The following is a 14,511-nucleotide window of genomic DNA, read 5'->3' as shown; positions in this document are numbered from 1 at the left end:
ATCATAAATTTGGATATTTGCCGATACCAATATGAATCCGATATAGTGTGTTTTTTAATCAATAAAACTGTTTTTTAATATCTTGCTGCTTTTTGTATAAGTTCATACTCAAGTTAAAAAACAAACAAACACTAAAGCTATTCTGTTATACCTGTATGCAAAAAATATGCAAAAAATGCAAAAAAAAAAAAAGAATGCAAAAAATACACTGCACCCAAAATATTTCATAGTTCAGCAATACTGATCAATCTAACAAACTTGAACCTACTTCATCCTCCCTATTCTGGTATTTTAAAGAGTAAGCAACCTAACTAATAGGGTTCTAAAACTCCCAGCGAAAAAAAAAAAAAATAGGGAACCACCCACCCTCCACCTCATGATGCTTAATCGACGTAATCAAGAGCTGTGTGAAAAAAAAATGCACAGAAATCAATTATTTTGCAAGAATAATTAAATAGATTCAACATCTTTCTTCAACAGAATTGCAGACTGCACAGATGGTACCTTCCCAAAGGAAAAAGTACTATAGCTTACTAGGGTATAATAAACTTAACAGTTACTATATACAGTAATGGACTTCTATACATTTTACATCAGATTAAAACTTTGGGTGTAAGATTCAGATAATTATTTATTAAAAGCTAGACATTTTAAATGAGAATAAGAAAGAAAAGTATGTCTTTGTGCCCCCTTTTCCCTGTTAATGCCCTATCGGCCCCCCTGGCTACACTTTGTTAGATCCGCCCCTGCACAATTAACAGCCGTCAGCTACGTAGAAAAGGATCCTGGTGTAGAAAGTAATATTAAATAAATTCTAACAACAGCTTATCAAGCTTAAACTTGCTGCTGTTGTTCAGCCGCTGGTTTCCTCTTTCTGGTGCAAAGTGGGCCAAAAACAAAGAAGAGAGACGGACTCGCGACAGAAAAGCCGATCAGCTGATCATTAAGCAGTTTCACGATTGAAGTAGCAGCAGGAGAGGGAGGGAGAGAGAGAGGCAGTCTATCGGTTGTTAAGCTTAATGCGGGAATGCTTTACAAACATTCAGAGATGAACTTGCTTTACTTCTCTCTGGGATCACTTCCTCCGAGATGAAATGCTGGTTTGGTAGCCAGGCTACAAATACACACAGCCGCTCTATCACGTACGCATACTGCTCCAACTTGCTACAGTTATGAGCCGAGTTACGTCATGTCACAAGTTTTGTGAGGTGCTTTTTTGATATTTAATGGATCGGATTACATTTTTTATTTCTCTCCGATATCCGATCCAGCAATTTACGTCAATATCAGACCGATACTGATACGTAATATCGGCTCGGTCCATCTCTAGTTTAAACCGAAACTATTTCAAATAACATCCACATCCACCAGAGCATAGAAGCAAGTATAACCCTCACTTTAAGTAAATGCAATTTCAGACAAAAAAGTCAACAAATCAATAGCCCCCCCACCCACCCAAAATGTATAAATAGCGCACAGTTATTTGTTGCTGGTTTGTGACTTCACATGAACTCAAATTTTGTGTTCAGTGTTCAGTTACATTTATAGGATATTTATCTCCTATGACTTCAGCTTAAAGTTCCAGCTCTTACTTATGTTCATCTGAAAATGAAATTGGCTGCACTGAGAGCGCACAGTGCGTGATGTCGCCTGATGTGAACGTGTTCACAGCTGCAGTTGGTCTCATGTCTGATTTATATGCGAACTGTTCTCTGATAAAGTCTCAGTCTGAAGTATGCAGTGCTCAAACAGTATGTTACGGGCGCAGGAAGAGGAAAACAAAACACCCATTTGAGTGACACGAATACACTCAAAAAATGAAATTGGGTGGTTGTTACATGCACAAGATCCAAACTTGTAATATGAACTAAATAATTCCATGTTTCTATGGTGAATGTAATTGAATCATGTAGTATCTACATGAAATTCAGCAACGTAATTTGTTCTTGTTGAGATGACATCATACAATCTAGTAAGAGTGGTTAGTTGCCTGGATCCAGCCACCAGAAGTGTTAAGATGAATTTAAATAAATCTAATTAGACTAATGTGGTACAAACATGTTGGTTGAACAAAAGTCAAATTAATTGAATGTTACTGTTAATATTATGTTAAACCTACACACATATATCGTGTTGACACAACACAACCAAGATGGATTAAAATAACATGATTTGTTTAGATGGAATATAAGTGGCAAGATAAAATTACGTTCATCCAATGACTTATTTTTTTGAGTGTAGACGTAGATTTTAAATCCTCACAGCGACTCTCACTGACCTTTTATTTTTTATGGAACCGGCAAACAAAAGATGAAACCCGCTCCGGAGTGCCTCCACAGTCCGCGTCACACCGTGTGACACTGGTGGACACGCCCACACAGAGCCGAACATAATGGCGCAGGTTTATCACACATGGATCTCATGAAGGCAATTCTTTTTACTACAGAAAGTTCCTGTAAATGCCCCACAATAAAAAGCCTCAGTAAGAAATATAACACGACTGTTTGCAGGAACACTTTTAATTTGTAACAAATGCCAGAAGTGCTACTTTTAGACAAAAGAGCATTTAGCTAGTAGCTACTTTCCGCTCTTCTCTAATCAAGAGAGTTAAAAAAGAAAACTAATTAGGCCTATGTTAAGTTAGTCATCAGTCTCACGTTGTGGACTTTTTTCCTTCTTAGCTGCTCTAAATGTTCTCTTGTTATCCAAACTAATCAAAGTACTTTAAATATCAACACGACAGCTTTAACTTTATGTTTTTGGGTGAACGTGATGCTCAACCTGCACCAGCTGAATCTGGTCTCTCACTTTAAGGGGAAGTGAAGTTTGACCCGTCAGCAAATACTTCAGTTTGTTCGGGATTCTTTGGCTGTGCTGGTTATTCCGATGTCACATTCACTGAGCTGCAGATTGATGCTTTAACACTTTCAAGCCTCCAGGTGGCAGCAGAGCAGCTTGAGTGACAACCAGGATCATCATAGAAGACACAAATATTCAAGATTCAAGATATGTATGGTCATATACACTGCAAAACACAAAGGGTTATGCTGAGCAATTAAATTCTTACTTTGTGAGTTCCCTTCACACAACTAAATAAACAACTAACTAAATAAAGAATAAACTTAACTCTAAGTATAGAAAATAATAAATAAAGTTAGATGAAAAGTTAATCCAGTTAATCCAAAATGCTGCAGCAAGAGTCCTGACAGGGACTAGAAAGAGAGAGCATATTTCTCCTGTTTTGGCTTCCCTTCATTGGCTTCCTGTTAAATCCAGAATTGAATTCAAAATCCTGCTCCTCACATACAAGGTCTTAAATAATCAGGCCCCATCTTATCTTAATGACCTTGTAGTACCATATCACCCTATTAGAGCACTTCGCTCTCGCTCTGCAGGCCTACTTGTTGTTCCTAGAGTATTTAAAAGTAGAATGGGAGGCAGAGCCTTCAGTTTTCAGGCCCCTCTTCTGTGGAACCAGCTTCCAGTTTGGATTCAGGAGACAGACACTATCTCTACTTTCAAGATTAGGCTTAAAACTTTCCTTTTTGCTAAAGCATATTCAGGTGACCCTGAATCCTCCCTTAGTTATGCTGCAATAGACGTAGGCTGCCGGGGATTCCCATGATGCATTGAGTTTTTCCTTTCCAGTCACCTTTCTCACTCACTATGTGTTAATAGACCTCTCTGCATCGAATCATATCTGTTATTAACCTCTGTCTCTCTTCCACAGCATGTCTTTATCCTGTTTTCCTTCTTTCATCCCAACCGGTCGCAGCAGATGGCCCCGCCCCTCCCTGAGCCTGGTTCTGCCGGAGGTTTCTTCCTGTTAAAAGGGAGTTTTTCCTTCCCACTGTCGCCAAAGTGCTTGCTCATAGGGGGTCATATGATTGTTGAGTTTTTCTCTGTATTTACTATTGTGCGATCTACTGTACAATATAAAGCGCCTTGAGGCGACTTTTGTTGTGATTTGGCGCTATATAAATAAAATTGAATTGAACTGAATTATGTACACAAGGATAGGGTTTAGTTAAACATTCATAAATATTCAAACATTATCATGAATTAAATCCAAATCAAAGAGAGTTTACTTTCCAGTTAAACACAAAAGTGAAATGTCTCCAAATGATCTTCACACAGTCAGAGGTCTCAGTCACTGTGTAAAGATATTCTCGAGTGTTTGTCAGTCATTGCACTTCTCGAGTCAGCATAAAATTGTCATAATCACACTTTTATAATCTGTCAAAAACATTAAAGCTTCGGCTTTCCTTTAGTTTGTGAGAACTGCCACTGAAATTAAATTGTATGATCACTGAGTCTGGTAGCAATTTTTTTTACTTTTTTACTTTAAATTAAGCTTTATGAACACAAGTGCACTCACACATGTATTCACACAGGTGTACAACAGGTAGTCAAACAAACACTATTAGTAATGTGATCACCTGAAGTTAATGTGTTCATTTCCACCTTCATGTCTTTATTCTTAAAGTCTACTAGGACAAGTTTATGGTCCCCCACACTGTGCAGATGGGATAGATACATGGTAAGCAAAAGTTTATACAAATATTAGCCCTCAATGTGAAATATATGAAGAGCATGTGGTATATGCCAGCCTGGCCTAATCAAATATAATGTGTGTGTGTGTGTGTGTGTGTGTGTGTGTGTGTGTGTGTGTGTAAGACAGAAGCAGACAACTCTATAATCAATCTATAATAAATAGTGATGACATCACCTTCTGCTGGGGTAATAAACACTCACAAGCAAGGATTAGGGTTAACCCTTAATCCTTAATGTCCACAAGAGGTCTCTGTGGTATCCAAGGTTGCCAATACTTTAGTAAGACAGAGGTGGCAAAACGATCCAGAGTTATAGAGTAAATTAGTCCTTTTACCTATTCTCAGTACAGCTGGATTTAATTAATGCAGGAGAGTCACAGGGAGCTGGAGGCAAGCTCAACAACTTTAACTCACAAACACATTAACTTTGTTATGTGGTTTTATAAAGGGTCTCTTAAAGGTTGCACATTATGACACAAACGTTGTTGGTGAGAATAAACAAGACTCTTGAACTGAACATTTTTGAACTGAGACTTAAACATACACACTGTTTCTCCTCCTCATTCGTGTGCAGCCTTTCAGGATGTGTACATAACCTTAATGGTTTTCACAGAAACATCACAGCTATCACAAATCTAATGTGTGTTTCTTCTCATGGAGCCACAGTTTGTTCTACATCTAAGATGAACACTGACTCCCTCATAGAAAAGTTGTGTCAGTATTGTTTTGGTGCAGTGCGAACAATTTCTCTGGAATATAAAGAAATCTTTCCTCTGCTGAGGAAGAGCTGAAGAAGACATGTCAGCTTTCTGCTGGTCTTCATCACTTTAATGTCAGACTCTGGTTGTTCTTCTGCTCTCACAGAAAAGTTCCCAGTTGTCTGTTTCAGACCAGAGCCATATAACTCTTGTTCCTCAAGATGGGGAGGAAGTGGGAGTATTCTTCTTCTATTTCTTGGAAATCACAGCTATCACAGTGATGATCACAACAAAAGCAGACAGAGCAGCTACCAGTCCAAAGCGTCCTCTGCTGACTCCACCTGTCTCCTCTCCATCTGCTGTGTGTTCTCGTGATGCACCTGCAAATTAGAGAGATGTGAGACATCAGCTGTGTGTCAGGTGATGACCTATACTTTTACTGAATATTATGAAGTAAAATGCACTATAAAAACAATGTAATAAATATAGCCTTCTATTACAAAACCTACCCTTTAATAACTCACATGGAGGAACAACACTCAGGCTGATGGTACTAATCCTGTGGTTTGTTCCTCTCCTGAAGACACGACACTCATATGTCCCATTATCAGCAGCTGTCACATTCTTCAGAATCAAAGACACGTCTCCATCCTTCCTCTGTCTGTCCTGCAGATCCACCCGGTTCTTAAAAGATGGATGCTGGTTGTCTGGAGCAAAAACCTCATCTCTGTACAAAAGCACATATTCTTGCTTCAGGTCAGCTCTGCTCCACTGAACAGCCAAGATCTGCTCATTATTAGTTGGAGCTCCACATGGCAGCGAGATGTTCTGCCCAGACTCAGCTGTGATGTTTGTCTGGTCTAAAAGAGGAAACAACACAGAACAGAGACATTAAAAGAAACATTCAGCACAGCAGCCAATCAGAGTGAGGCGCTACATACCTGAGCTCTGATTGGCTGCACTAAACCAAAGAGAGTAAAGACTCTGGTACACTGATGTTCTACAAACTGACCATCAGACCAGTTTATTGAGTTTAAAAACATATAATGAAACATCAGTTTTTTTGTGCAAAACTAAGAAACATGACTAACATGCTACAGGTGAGAAGCTGCTGTACCATACTTAGCTGTAAGTGAAGTATTTTTCTTTAGTTGAGCTATTCAGTGATATAATGTTTTGAGCTAAGTTATTGTTCTGTTTTGGCTGTTGTAAACAGGGTACATATTTCCCCCTCTCACCCCTCCCTTCACACCATCTTGAAATATTCTGCAATGCAAACAACATTTAATTCACTGCATGTCGGTAGGGGATGATGATCATTCTGTTCCGATTAAATTTTTCATTAAGCCAATAAGCATCACTGTTTCAGAGTGAAAAATACCATTAACCACATAAAGGGAATAGAAAGGTTTCCCTTTATGTGTGTGTGAACAACATACTTAATTATAGTATGGTGGGATCTCTGCGAAAGTCATGATTAGTACTTTAATAAGCAAAAGAAAAGTTACTTATTGGAGAACAACTATGCGAGGTTTGACTGACTGACACGACTGATGTTTATAACCGGTGCTTTCAAATATTTGGCTGAGGAAAGAAAGATTAGAAAGAGGCATACAAACACATTCATTACCAATTAATGTGACTTGTAAGTAAGTAATTTTACTTACTTTTATAGGAAAAGTCACATCTCTAATTGAAATCTATCAGACTGTTTGTGCAAGTTTAAAATTGCTGCTAACCATCAGCTAATGTGAAAATAGCCAGCTATAGTGAGTGGTGAATCATTTAGCAAAGGGCCAATGATGTGATGAGTACGCTCACTTTTCAGTAGTCAGTCTGGATGAGGCTGAACTGAAGAGACAAACCAAATGTTTCAGAGGAATTAAAATATAAGCATGTTTCACTCACTTGTAGATAAAACAATTAGAGGTAAATATAGGAGCATTATTAAAGAAGCCATTTATGACAAGTGGATGGAGACAGTGGAGCAGTAAAGGCAAATGAAAGCTGTTGAGTCATAGAGGGAAGAAGACGTGGTTCAAAACAAACAAAAAGGCAAAAAATAAAGCAGAGGGAACTGGCAAAAATGATAAGCAAGATCTAGATCACGCCTCTATTCAAACACAGTGGTGATAAAACTGCCATATTTCAAAGTTAGCACAGAAAATGAGGAAATTTGTGTTTGGTTGATTATTTCTTTGTTCTCCATCTGTTAGAAACCTCTCCAACATCTTCTGGGGCACCACCAAGTAACAGACTAAGCATAAGTTTGTGTGAAACTGATGCTTCCACTACACCAGATTAATATTAAAGTTTTCATAAAATTTTACAGGTTTAAAGTGAAATAATAAAAAATATCATGTTAATTAAACACTGGTAACATTTAAAAATATTTTTTTTCCACAAGCCAGTAGAAATATCGATGGGCCATTAAAACTCAGAGGCAGAGAAAAGTTAATTTTTCTTGCTTAGATTTCATATGTTCTATTTTATTGACTTTGACCGTACTTGAGGTTATTTATGCATTTTTGTATTTTAGCAGGAGATTACAGTTATGTGTTTTTCCCTCACTGATTTTCTGTTTTGAAGTTTGCAGTCTTTGGTCTTTGTTGTCAGCATCCTGCAATTTCATAAAGTCAGCATCAAAGCGAAAAACACTGTACTGAGGAGGCACAGACTCAGGATGTTTCCATTGTGGTTTAACCAGGAGTGTACCCAGAGGGTGTCATGGAGTGTCATCTCTTCTGCATAACAAGTACTTTCACTTTTACTTTTAGCTAAAACGTTGATACTTTGGACTTACGTAAAGTCTAAAAAGTTTCTTTCAAAGGTTTGAAAAACATGGTAAAGCCCTGTGCAGACACTTTTCTGTAAACAGTCTGTATTATGGCTGAACGTGAGCCTGAAAAATCAAAGGTTTCTACACAATTTATCCACACTGCTGATTTTTGTCAGATCACAAATCTCCACAAATCCTGGAAACGCTCCTTGCGAAAGGAGAACCCCATCCCGCAATGAGTAGAGCAGGGGTTGGCAACCCTGGGCATGTGTGCCACAGCTGGCACGCGAAGGGTTAACAAATGGCACGATATAGCTGGACTGGCCATCGGGCATACCGGGCGGTAGCTTTTGTATTCATTTAAAGGCTTTATTGCTTTAAAACTCTTGTCTCTTGTCAAAATGCTGCTTTTTGTCCCAGTCCAGCCCTGGGCACGACACGCAGTGAATTAATCTGAGAAAGTGCATTAAAAAATAAATGGCCGGGCCAGCAGTGCACATCGCAAATTAGCTCACATAGACACATTAGTTGTGCCGCTTCTTAATGACGGTATCTTAGCTAACAACCCCAACTACCAGATTCAACTTGTAATTGCTAGCTGGCAGTTATTTCAAGCGATGTTGAATTTTCCACATTCCGACACTTCAAATGCTTCAGGAGCTGCCCGCTCAGCGCAGCATCAGCATCAGCACCACGGAAATACACGGATACATCCATAGACTCGAGACAGAATTCACAGTGTGTTTTCGGGACTTTCAGGTGGATCAATGTTTTCTTTTCTCATCAAACCAGAAAGCTTTAATGAGCAGCTGGATTTGTCTCGCATTAATTGACTGGACACAGAGGACATCGAAATGCAGCTGATTGAACTGAAAAGCTCTGTGGGGGTCAAAGTTTGCAGAACTACAGACGCAGCTGGTATCCACAGCTGTGCGTGTTCATGGAGCTTGCATTGTCACCTGCTGGACATCACTACCTGACAAGTTTAACTGTCTTCAGAACATTGCAGAGGCCTTATTGACAGTATTTGGCTCTACATATCTGTGTGAGCAGATTTTCTCTCACATGAGTGTCCTCAGGTAGCCGTCTGAATGCTGGACACTCGGAGACCTTTGAATCTGAGTGGCAGACCAGAGATCACATTAACATGTGTGTCTCTGTATTAACAAACATACCATATTGGCCCAGTTTATTTTTCTTATCATTGTTGTGAGGAGAACATAAATAGCATTTGCATTTTCTGTTGTACAGTTCATTTGCTGTTATGGATAAAAAGTGATTTTTTTGTTTCAAATATAGCTGACAACTATTCGCTGATAGCTGCCAACATCTGCAAACAAATATAATTCTATAAAGTGGTTCTATATAGTGTGTAACAAGCAATATCTCACAATGTCCACAAGAGGTCTATGTAGACCGTAAATTGCTATTTACTGTTTCTCCAGCAAATTTTTCCCCTGAAGTGCAGAGGATATCCATGTGAAATCTTCAGGGCAGACAAACAAATTCAAAACTGCAACCAAATCAATTTTATACCCACTCAAAGTGACAAACTAACATTAACATCTTTATTTTTTTGTTTGTTTTGGCGTTATTGTTTCTGTAACTAGATTCATGTTGTCAGTATCAATATCATGGGCTGTGTCATTGTTCACAGTTACTTGTGTTTCCCAGCATAACCTGTGAGCATCTGAGTTTTATTTTCTGTATTTTTATAGTAATGGTTGGGACTCTTTTTCTTTTTAATTTGTTTATGTTATTATTTTACTGTTGCTGTTGTTTCATGACCACTTCAAGGCACTGAGTTCCTGCTACGTTTTGCATCATTTTGGGGGGTATGCTGGTCGCTTTTACTCAGACTTCATGTTCTCAGTTGGAAAGCTTCTTTGTCTTGAGCTTTTCGTACTTTTAAAATCTATTTGAGGGGTTACTGTTTGTATTTGCATCATTGTGTTTTCCCTCAACATTTTGTTCAGTGTGTTTTGTTTCATTGTCTTTAGTTATTTCCACTTTCCTTTCATCATTCTCTCACAGCATCTATTTCCCTGTGTGTTTACATTTGCCCACAGACTCTTGGTGTTCTGGGAAATTTCCAACAATGTGAATACATTTTTTGCTTTTTCTTTACTTCTGTCTGTCTCCTGAATTTCTTTATTCTGCAAATCACAATGGTTTCAATGAACTGCACAAACTGAACGCTGATCACACAGAGACACAGAAACACTTTGGTGCTCTGGATGTTTGATCTGTTTCTGATATCTTACTAAAAAAAAAATGTCAAATAGCGCACGCTAGATGAACTTTAAAGGCTCCATATGGGAGACAGGGATGATCAAAGGATCATCTTCTAATTGATTATATGACTGAGAACTTTCAAACAACGATTCGGTGGAAAGACTTTCTCAATAATCTTTACAGCACAACTAACACGGAGGGAGTGTCGTTACTTTCTCCCTAAAAGGTGATTGATTACATTTCAGTTTGTATCTTAATAAAATTTAAGATTTGTTTTTTTTTATAGAAAAACTGTTAAATCTGTTAAAAAATGCAGAAAAAATAAGCTAACATGCTACAGGTGAGAAGCTGCTGTACCATATTTACTGAACTGTTTACTTTATTTGAGCTGTTCAGTGATATAATGTATTGAGCTGTGTTGTTTTTCTGTCTTGGCTGTTGTAAACAGGCTGCATATCCCCCCCCTCTGACTCTACTACACTATTTTTATCCTTCACATCATCTTGAAACATTCTGCAGTGCAAACAACACTTAAATAGATCTCCTCACTTTTACTTTCACTGCATGTCGGATGATGCTCATTCTGTTCTGATCCAGTTTTTCATTAAGCCCATAAGCATCACAGTTTCAGAGTGAAAAACACCATTAACCAAATAAAAGGAATATGAAGGATTCAGAGCATCAAATTTATACCCGTGTGTATCAACCTGATCATCTACATCAGAATTCACTACAAACGTGAAGTCTACAGCTTCTTGTTTCAACTTGATAAAGTGCAGTAATGTGCCAGGGCTGCTGACTAATACAGGCCACAGTTAGAAAGACTGACTATGACAGGATCTCTGTGAAAGTCATGATTACTACGCAAATAAGCAAAAGAAACAAAAAGGTGCTCATTGGAGAGCAGTCACGTGAAGTTTGACAGAGTGACACGACAGATGTTTAAAGCCAGTGTTTTCAAGTATTTAGCTGAGGAAAGAACGATTATAAAGAGGTATACAATCACATTAACTTCCAATCTATTTGATAATTAATGGGATTGTAGTTATTGAAAAACACACATTTCCCACCTCACTACTTCTCTGCTGTGAAGTTTGCAAATGTTTTCAGTTTTTAAATGTTTATTCTCAACATTCAGCAATTCAAGAACACATCAAAAGTCAAAGATTGAAATATCAGCAGCTTACAGTATTTATTCAGGTGACACTCGGACTTTGTAGTCTTCATAATGAGTAGCTTTGTTTCAGCATCTTTGCTTTTTGCTTAAATATGATCACCATTTCACTTAGGAGTCATTAACCTGTTATGCAAACACTTTTCAGTGATCAGTCTGTATGAGAGCTGAACATACGCCTGAAAATCACAGGTTTCCACACAAATTATCTGCACTGCTTTTTGTTTTCTGATCAAATATAACCCCACCACTGCATGTACAAAATTCTGAATATGCTGTTACAAAAGGAACTAATCCCTTCCCACAATCTGCAGCAGTGTCAACAGCATCTGCAGTTTCATCATTAAACACTTGAGTTTAATGAATAACTCATCACTTTAAATAATGTTACTGAAAATAAAAACATGTTTCACTCACCTGTAGATGCAACAATTAGAGACAAAGATAGGAGGATTATTAAAGAAGCCATCTGTGACAAGTGGATGGAGACAGTGGAGCAGTAAAGGCAGCTGAAAGCTGTTAGGAGTCAAAAGGGAAGATGTGGTTAAAAATATGCCAGGATGTTAGCAGTTCTCAAACACCACAAGCAAGAGCATCATCACAGCAAGTTTTCCTCTTGCAACATAGTGCAACAAAAATACAACATAGTGACAGTCAAAAGAAGGTGATAAATAATGAAAAAAAAAAACACGACTTTATCTCAGAGTAACTGACATTTATTCACCTCAGCAGCTAAACTTTTGCACGTTTCTTCTTGCTTCTGTTTCATGAGTGTAATCTGCCATATTTCAACCTGCTCTGGTCAAATAAAACTGACAGGAGTGCAGATAAGATCAAAATAAGATTTATGTTAGACACTCAGCATGCTGTGTGTCCTCCCAGCTGTGGTGTCACAGTAGGTCACCCTAGTAATATTCACATCACATGAAGTTAGCACAGAAGGAAATTTTACGTTTGGTTCATTATTTCTTTGTTGTAAAAATCCTTCTTGGCAGTAAATCTTTTAATGTTGGAAAGTCTGTTTATTTCCCTTAAACTGGGCCAAATAAATGACACCAAGCAAAGGCAGAACAAACTGTTTAGCAGACAAGATTTAATGCATTTTTCATGGGCTCGACCCAAATACTCAACTCTGCTGCTAAGGGAATTTAACAGACTTTCCAAAAAGTATACGGTTGTTTTTTTTTTTTTCCAAGAGGCATCGATCAATCAAAAATGGTCTTTTTCTTGAAGTTTGGGGGATGACTGTCCACAGAAGTTCCTTAAGCTGAGTTAGCAGCAGCCAACATGCATGTGGTAAAATTAGTTATAATCATAACTGACTCCATGAATCAGTTATATTTTGAGCAGAGCTGGGAGCCGCATATACAGGTCAAACCTTCATGAAGATGACCTTTTTTTTTTTATATATATCTGTACTCGTGTCAGGGAATTTCCTATAAAGTGGTGAAAAAAGGCCAAATTTGTTTTTACTTCTGTTTCTGAATTTCTAGAGCTATTAAGACTGAGTTGTTATAGGAAAAATCAAAGTTACATTTAAAATGCAGTGTTTACAATGTTAAGCACACTTTAAAGGACAGACTTCTCCCCATCTGTTAGAAAAATTCAGAACAACTTTAGAGTAACACAAGTAATAGCATGCCTGCTTCTTCTGACGACACAACGGCTCTTGTAAAAATGGACTGATGAGCTATAGAGAGATATGATAGATTTGTTTGTTCGTTTCACTGCAGCAACACAATATTGCAAAGAACTGCAGACAGTTACGGGTGTGTAGGTGTTTTCCACCTCACCGATCTGCACTGCTTATTTTTGTCTATCTCTATCCAACATCTATAAAAATGGAGAAAAGACACAGGAAATCATATTTTGACTATTTGATCTGTGCAAACAAAACACAAAAACAAAAATCAACAAGTTTATAAGATTATTCTGAATTATACTAAATAAATATATTAAAAAATTCAGTTTCACTCACCTGTAGATGCAGGAATTAGAAATGAAATCAGGAGGACCTTGCGACAATTCATCTGTGACAACAGTTTGGAGACAATGTGTCACCTACAACCAAACTTATTATGAAAGAAAAAGAGAGAGAAAGTCACATCTGTTACAGCTCACAACTCCCCTTGATTAACCACAGAAGCATAAAAGTGTCACATTAATATAAACAGTAAGGAGTCATAAAACTTCCCCATTCATTGCAGGACATGATCATTCAAACCAAACATGATTATTCAAATTGTCACTCTATACTGCAAACAGTCCCACCCTATTTCAGAATCAATGCTCCCTCAAAAATAAATGAAATAAAATGATCTGTTAACATTTTCTCAGAAGTAAAACCTTTTTTAATACGTAATGGAGAGTAACAAACTGCCCTTTGTGAGCTGTATGTTGTATTTTTTTCTGCTTTACTTGAGATCATCTCACCTGAGCGTCTGAAAGTGTTTCACTCTGTAAACATGAGTGTTGTTTCTCCCTTTTACAACTTCAGCTGCATTCATGGGAGTTAAAATCTGATTATATTACAAAAATAGATTCTGATTTACTTTAACTCATGGCTCTTTCTGTAGTCTGTCTTTTATCCTGTCTTTCTTCTCTTACCCAGCAGATGGCCGCCCCCCCCTGAGTCTTGTTCTACTGAAGGTTTTTTCCTATTAAAAGGGTTTGTTTGGGGTTTTTTTTTTGTTGTTGTTGTTTTTATTATTATTGTAAGGTCTACCTTACAATGTAAAGTGCCTTGAGGCAACTGAGGTTGTGATTTGGTGACGTATAAATAAAACTGAATTGAATTAAATGATCAATTTTATACATCAGGGGTGAAAACCACATTGACAATAGCTAAACTTAATACAAGAAAGCCCACCCCCCTGCATGGAAACAATAGATGGTCCAGTCCACTTAAACCAGCTCCATTCTCAGCCTCTTCTTTTACTCCAACCAGGAAGGACCGGAGCAGCACCCAGGTAACTTGGACAGAATAAAGTAATTATAACAACATATATCCATAGTACCATGACAAACACTACGAACCAAATTCATGCTATCATTTGAAATGTGACATACTGC

The 14,511-nt window shown here is 37.8% G+C and overlaps 1 long non-coding RNA gene across 1 annotated transcript; it reads right to left on the bottom strand.

The window, feature by feature from the left end:
• Window positions 1-4,321: 4,321 nt before the first annotated feature.
• On the bottom strand, window positions 4,322-13,461 carry LOC106098948 (butyrophilin subfamily 2 member A2). The gene is made up of 4 exons (XR_003216707.1): window positions 13,418-13,461; window positions 11,857-11,955; window positions 5,761-6,111; window positions 4,322-5,631 (listed from the first exon to the last, which is right to left on the bottom strand). It is a non-coding gene; the product is annotated as a butyrophilin subfamily 2 member A2 (long non-coding RNA).
• Window positions 13,462-14,511: the final 1,050 nt, after the last annotated feature.

Source organism: Oreochromis niloticus, linkage group LG16 (genome assembly GCF_001858045.2).
Source record: "Oreochromis niloticus isolate F11D_XX linkage group LG16, O_niloticus_UMD_NMBU, whole genome shotgun sequence".
Lineage (NCBI taxonomy): Eukaryota > Metazoa > Chordata > Actinopteri > Cichliformes > Cichlidae > Oreochromis > Oreochromis niloticus.
Note: the sequence above shows the minus strand (reverse complement) of the source record. Positions and strands in the feature narration are given on the sequence as shown.